Source organism: Podarcis bocagei (genome assembly GCF_964188305.1).
Source record: "Podarcis bocagei genome assembly, chromosome: 1".
Lineage (NCBI taxonomy): Eukaryota > Metazoa > Chordata > Lepidosauria > Squamata > Lacertidae > Podarcis > Podarcis bocagei.
Window position 1 is genome coordinate 69,974,736 of NC_138125.1, and position 6,279 is coordinate 69,981,014.

The following is a 6,279-nucleotide window of genomic DNA, read 5'->3' on the forward strand; positions in this document are numbered from 1 at the left end:
TTATATATAGGAAGCGGGGAACCTCAGGTGTGGGGCCAGAATGTGGCCTTCCCGATCGCTCCCCCTTTCCCTAGACCACACCAGCACCTGCTCCAGACCACTCTTCAGAGCCTTAGCCTTAAGGCTTGAATGAGTCCTTGAACTCCGACAATGCCTTCTTGTGCTTCTCCAGATGGAGAGGGGTGTGTGCAGAGGTATAAGTAGAAGCCACTGGTGTTTACATGGCTAAAGTGCAACCTGCTGCACAAAAGCAGAAGCTATATCTGTTGCTCTGCCCTGCCCGCTTTGGTCTCTGGCACAAAGTGCCACCCTGGCACAAACCCCATGTTCTATAGGGTTGCTGTCTAAAGGTGGTTTCTGCACCACCACCAGCAAGAACGGCACATGTTTTCTTTGTCATAAACTTTATTCACAAAAAGCATATTCATTTTCAAAAACCGCTATCAGTTAAAGCTGACTTTAGATACATGCATGGATGGTGTTTTACCTGTAAATGATAATTTAAAGAACATGTGCTATGTTTAAAGAAAACAGTATTTCTGCATTGTTTATCAAATATGTCTCCTCAAAAGTTTGTTTGTTATAACTCTTTAACAACATGAGACTTGCAATGACAGGCATACAGCATACAGAAACAAGCAACAGCACAATCCATCTCCATCACAGCTTTCTTGTATTTGTTTCATAGCTTCTGTGAGAATCCAGATACTAACAATTTCCACAATTATCAGTGAATTAAGTTTTGCTAATGTACCGTAGTTTTCCATGTATAAGACAAGAGGTTTTTTTTTACTAAAAAAGGATTAAAAACTGGGGGCATCTTATATTTGGGTTGTGGGTAGGGGTGACTGGTGATTGGTTGCAGCTGAGAGCTGCAGATTGTCATTGGCGATTGTAATGTGATTGGTGGCTGCGGCAAGGGCTGCTGAGGCTTGGCTGTGGCGGCGGCAATTGTGGTTGCTATGTACTTCCACTGTTGGCGCTTGAGTAGACGCTTGTAGCAGACACGAGTGATCGTTATCGAGCGGTGCAATTGATTGCAACTGTCGGGTTAGCGATTTACTGTATCCTTCTCCCCCCCCCCAAAAAAAGCTCAAAAACAACTTTGGGCCGTTTTCTAAAATTGGAGTCCCTCAAAATAGGGGGCATCTTATACAAGGGGGCGTGTTATACACGGAAAAGTAAGGTATGTTCTCTAAATAGTAACTGAAACTATGTTGACATTTCAACGCTAATCCCATCTGAGTCGACCCACTGAAATCGGTGCACTTCGATATGTTGATTTCAGCGGATCTGCGCAGAGTAGGACTGAGTTGGATGCTACCCACTGTAGACCCTATGTTTCTTGTTATGATCCCAGCTGCATGCGCACAGAGAGACTGCAGTGGAGCCCCAAAGAGCCTTCTTTTTCCTCCTCAAGCTCAAGTGCATTCCCATTTGCAGCCCTGGACTGAAAAGGAAGTGCTGGACAGGGAGGCAGGAAGTGTACCAGGAAGTGCATCCAGCATGCATACTCCAGGCAAGGAGGAAGATAGGCCCCAATTTATTGATGCCTTCTCATGTACTTCCTTCATGGTGAGAGATATGCATCCTGCAATTGCATAAGTTAAAGATTTCTTAGAATTTTTAACTCAGTATTTGCCATGGATGGAACATTACTTCAGTAAAGTTACTATTCAAAAACAAATGCAAGAAAGAAGACCTGTACGTCTGGGCTTTGCAATGAATGCCTATAGCTATGCTTTTATAAATTTGAATAAGTATTGTTTATAATTTGTTTCTTCATACAAGACACTTTTCCAGCGCAATTACCAAGTGACTCAGCCTGTAAGGGCAATAGGACACTTACATAGCCTCTCTCATCGAGAGAACAATACTTTGCATTGTTAATTAGGGTTTAGCATCCCAGGCAAGCAAGCCTTGCAAGTCTTATTTTCATATATAGAAAAACAGGAATCAGATCAAACAGGTTAAGAAGCTTGCCCCTAGTGAGCTGGTAGAAAACAAGGAGAGAGAAGAGAAAAACACCTTTTCCCTCCACTGTGTTATTTCTTACCACACCAATTCCTTAATATATAAAACCCTGGAATAAATAGCCAACAAGTACTCATAATTGGAACAAGACGTTTTCTGCTCCCATGACTCTCTCTTAACTCTGACCTGAAGTGGCCATCTCTAATGGTGAGAACGTCATTCAAATTCCACTCTCAAATTGCTTCTTGGCTGCGATTATTGGCCTGGATGCCAATTGTAAAGATAGTTTACGTACTTTGCTGCACTAGCATGCAATGCAAGTATTCCGTATGTGGCTCTTGAGCACACTGACAGCTATGGCCCATGTGTTTCTGCTAGTACAAAGCACCTAAATAGGGTTAAAGTTAGAACTTAAAACCATTTTACCAGTCACACACACACACACACACACACACACACACGAGTGAATCCTGGGAATTGTAGTCTTGTACAATTGTAACCTAAATTAACTGGGTGGTGGATCAGACTGTTAGTTACCAATGGTAAATTAAAGTTGGAATCTAAAGATAAGATTCCAACCTACTTGTGTCACTCAGGAGAGATATCCAGGATCCTTTGTTTTGCATTTTTCAAAACAATCTCTGTTTAAATACACACAATACATATAACAACATAATAAAGAACACTTCAAACACTGGCACTCCAAAACCAGGGTAGATAGCAATGGGGTAGCATATCTAATTAAGCCCAACATGAGAGAACGAATTGAAGAGCCAATGAATTCAGAGAGACCCATGCGCACTGAATTTCACAAGTCAGTGATAGCATCACATTCTTGCAAAATATTTACAAGCCTGATGTTGAGCAAGCATTGTGACAGATTAAGTACTGCTGCAGATTACTGAGCAAACCTTCCTGCCATCAGTGCCAAGAGGAAAGATTGGTACAAAATACCATCAAATATCATCATTCATTCAAACAAACAAACAAAACAAAACAAAACAAAAAGGCCTCTCTTTAGAATTATCTCCACTTTACTATGAATCTTTCAAGGAGCCATGGAAGGAGGTGGGTTTGCCTGTTTAAAAAGTCACCTACCGGTACTCAAGCAGCTGTTGTTAACCTTATTCAGTAGGGAAAAAAGGCTGTCAGCAGATCTTATTTAAGTAACTGGCAGGCATAAAGGAAATACCACCTGCTGCAGATTTTGTTAAGGATCTTAATCTGTGCTTTTTTCACAGCATATGGAATGAATAATATTGGTAGGTTTAGTCTGATAGTATTAACATGGCACAAAATACTAACAATATTTTTTAAATGATGCAGCACTAGAACAATCAAGGGTTGCCATACTTCAAAAAGTAAAAAGTAATTTTTAACACGATTTCTGCTCAGCCTTCCACTATCCACCAAAAGACTCATTCAAAGGTATATTTGCAATGGAGATATCTACACAAACTCTGAAGTCAGGAGAACAGGAGTAGAGTCCAAAGTGCAAATTCTTAAGCAACTCAACCTGTGTGAGCTCCTGTAAGAAATTACCGTACCTGATCCACACTGCATAGATCAGGGGTCTGCAACCCGCAGCTCCGGAGCCGCATGTGGCTCTTTTACACCTTTGCCGCGGCTCCGGGGCGGATACTAGCGAGGGGAGGAGGCGCATTGTGCGCCCCGACACTCGCCACTGTGGCGGGCAATGGTTTTGCGCTCCCAGTTTTTTTCCCCTTCAGAAACGGGTCCAAGTGGCTCTTTTTGTCTTAAAGGTTGCAGACCCCTGGCATAGATGAAGGTGCAGACCAGAACTTAACTATCCACCAACTTTTGTACTTACAGGAACATTGTGGGGGTTTATTGGCAACTTAACGATAAGGAAAATGCGAATTTAAATACATATTTTAAAATACTACTTTAAGAGGGGGTTTTTAAAGTACAGATTAATTGAGAAACAAATGAATTGTGGGTAAAATGTGAATGCGACAAACCAGAAAATAGGTGAAAAAACAAAACAATATGTGGCTGGAGTATGTACACCTCTTAAAGGGGCAGAAAGCCATCCACAAATCCCCACACTCGTAGTGCAGTGAAGACAAATCCAAGAGGAACTCAGATGGACTTGAAGAATCAATCTACACGCGCTCCCCGCCCCCAACTGCATATGCACACACCTCCTTAAATAGACACACAATTTCACACTATGCAGGGCACACACATGGTCAAGTAGCATGCTGATAGGAAGACTAGCACACAAATGCATCAACAAGTGCCATCAGAAATGCTGGTCACATTCCTTTAAAGTTCAGTTTCTCGACGCTTGCAAGCCACTATTCCATCTTCAATGTATTATTAATTGATGGTGATTATATGGACTTTGCAGCATGTATTAACACAAGCCATTCTCCTTGGAGCAGCAGAAGAGTTACACTGCCCATTCTCCTTGCCATGTTTTGCTTACATTTTTATTATAGGGATGTCCCACTTCTGTGGCTTAGTATACTATTAAAGCTCTCCTTCTTCACCCATAACAGGGAACAGCATGCTTGCAACTGTCTGTAAACAATCTCCGACTTCCCGTCCACACCCAGCCAACTTCTATCTACATTCCTCATCTACCGCACCTCATTTTTCCCTTTAGGTTCTAAAACCTCTCTTCGGATGACCTGTCACTTTTAGGACACTAAGAAATGTGCCACTAACACTTCAGGATGTCTTCGGTCACATAAGGATTTGGGACTAGCATAACACAACTTAATTGCCACATGACCCCCAAGTTTAGCATTTTTTCCTCCATGTATATGATTCACATAAACACACACACACACACCCTGCCAATCCACCACCTGACACAGTGGCCTGCAGTCTTCCAAAACTTATGCCAAAACAGATCTGGTGGGTTGCAATGCTACACCCAGTTACCTGGGAGTAAGTACTACTGAGCTCAATAGGGTTTACTTCTGAGAAAACACTGTACACAGGCTCTCCCAACCCACCCAAACCTCTAATACAAATATGAGGAACCATCGGTTTTGCGACACTGCCTGCTCTCTTTATACTCTAACCAGCCTCATCAGTAACTGAAAGGAAGAAAAACTCTACAATTACCGTAAATGCTCTGATCAACTTATAAAAACTTATCTTTTTAATATATATCGAAAAAGCTCGGAATCTCCCCCTAGTTTTAAAAGCAAGTCCAAGCAGCGCAGGCTATAGCAGAGCGTGTGTCTCGAAAGCCACCTGTTCTTAAGCCCCAAGAGCTGAATTGAAAGAGACCCTAAAAGGTGCCGGAGTGCAAAATAGTTCACATCTGAGTAACACAGCGAGAAAGAACGAACACCCACACAAGCAGGATTGTCGTTTATTTCCGCCTCTGCCAGGGATGTGGCTTTGGGGTTGCCTATACCACGTCCTGTTTCTTCCTTTCTTTCAACGCGCCACATTTTTATCTGTTTGACGAGCGGTTCTCTGTCTCCCCGCTCTCCCGCCCTTTCTTTTTAAAGAAACAAGTACTGTACGCCCAGATCCCTTTCTCCCCAGCCGGAGGCTTCCCGGGGTTCCTCGAGGCAACGGCGTTGAGATCAGATCCGCACTCCGGGTGAATTATTTAGCGCTGCTCCCGGGCGCCTGAGTCCTGAACCAAACGCCACCTGCTCCGCCGCGGCCAAGGGCAGGCGAGATAGAATTGCCCAGGGAAGCCAGGGCTGAGCCGGCGGCTCCGGGCAGGGCGCAGCCGCGGGAACCGGGACGCCTCCGGTCGGGAAGCGCGCCCGGACCTCCTTACGCAAGAACCCAAGCGCCAAACGCGCGCGCGCCCTCCGGTGACTTACCGAGAGCCCCCGCTCAGCATGTTCCCTCAAAGGCAGGAGAAGCCGTCGGCGCTCCGGCTTCTTTCCCGGGGGGCTCCGCTGGGAGCCACGCACATGCCTTCCCCTCCTTGCGCGCGCGCGCGACTTTGCGCGAGGCTATACGCGCGGCACTGGCTGCCGGGACTGTCTTGCTCGCCAGAGCCCAGAGCGCTGGGGCTGGGCGTGGCTCCAGGCGAGCGAGCGAGCTCTCCCTCGGCCAATCCGAAGGCGGCCTGAGGGAGTCCTGTCAGCGCGAGCTCGCACGTGGGAGCAAAGCAGGGAGAGCTGAGGCGGCTTCCTTTTTTATTGCGCTCTCTCTCTCTCTCTCTCTCTCTCTCTCTCTCTCTCTCTCTCTCTCTCTCGGAAGGGCTTGAGAGAAAGGCTTCGCAGGAAGGAGGGTTTGAACTGGTGGAAGAGCGCAACCCTAAGCCTGTGAAAGGCAGAAAATAGAAGAGGCTCCCTTACA

The 6,279-nt window shown here is 45.2% G+C and overlaps 1 protein-coding gene across 4 annotated transcripts in view; it reads right to left on the minus strand.

Annotated features, from left to right (window-relative positions):
• MICAL2 (microtubule associated monooxygenase, calponin and LIM domain containing 2) overlaps nucleotides 1-5,984 on the minus strand; it is a 154,807-nt gene extending 148,823 nt beyond the window's left edge. Inside the window, exon 1 of one of the 4 annotated variants that reach the window (XR_014009175.1) lies at nucleotides 5,796-5,973. The gene's annotated coding sequence lies outside the window, so the exon portion shown is untranslated. Of the gene's footprint in view, nucleotides 1-5,795 lie in introns of all 4 variants that reach the window. The other 3 variants (XM_081198117.1, XM_081198116.1, XM_081198118.1) reach the window with 3 other exon arrangements.
• Nucleotides 5,985-6,279: the final 295 nt, after the last annotated feature.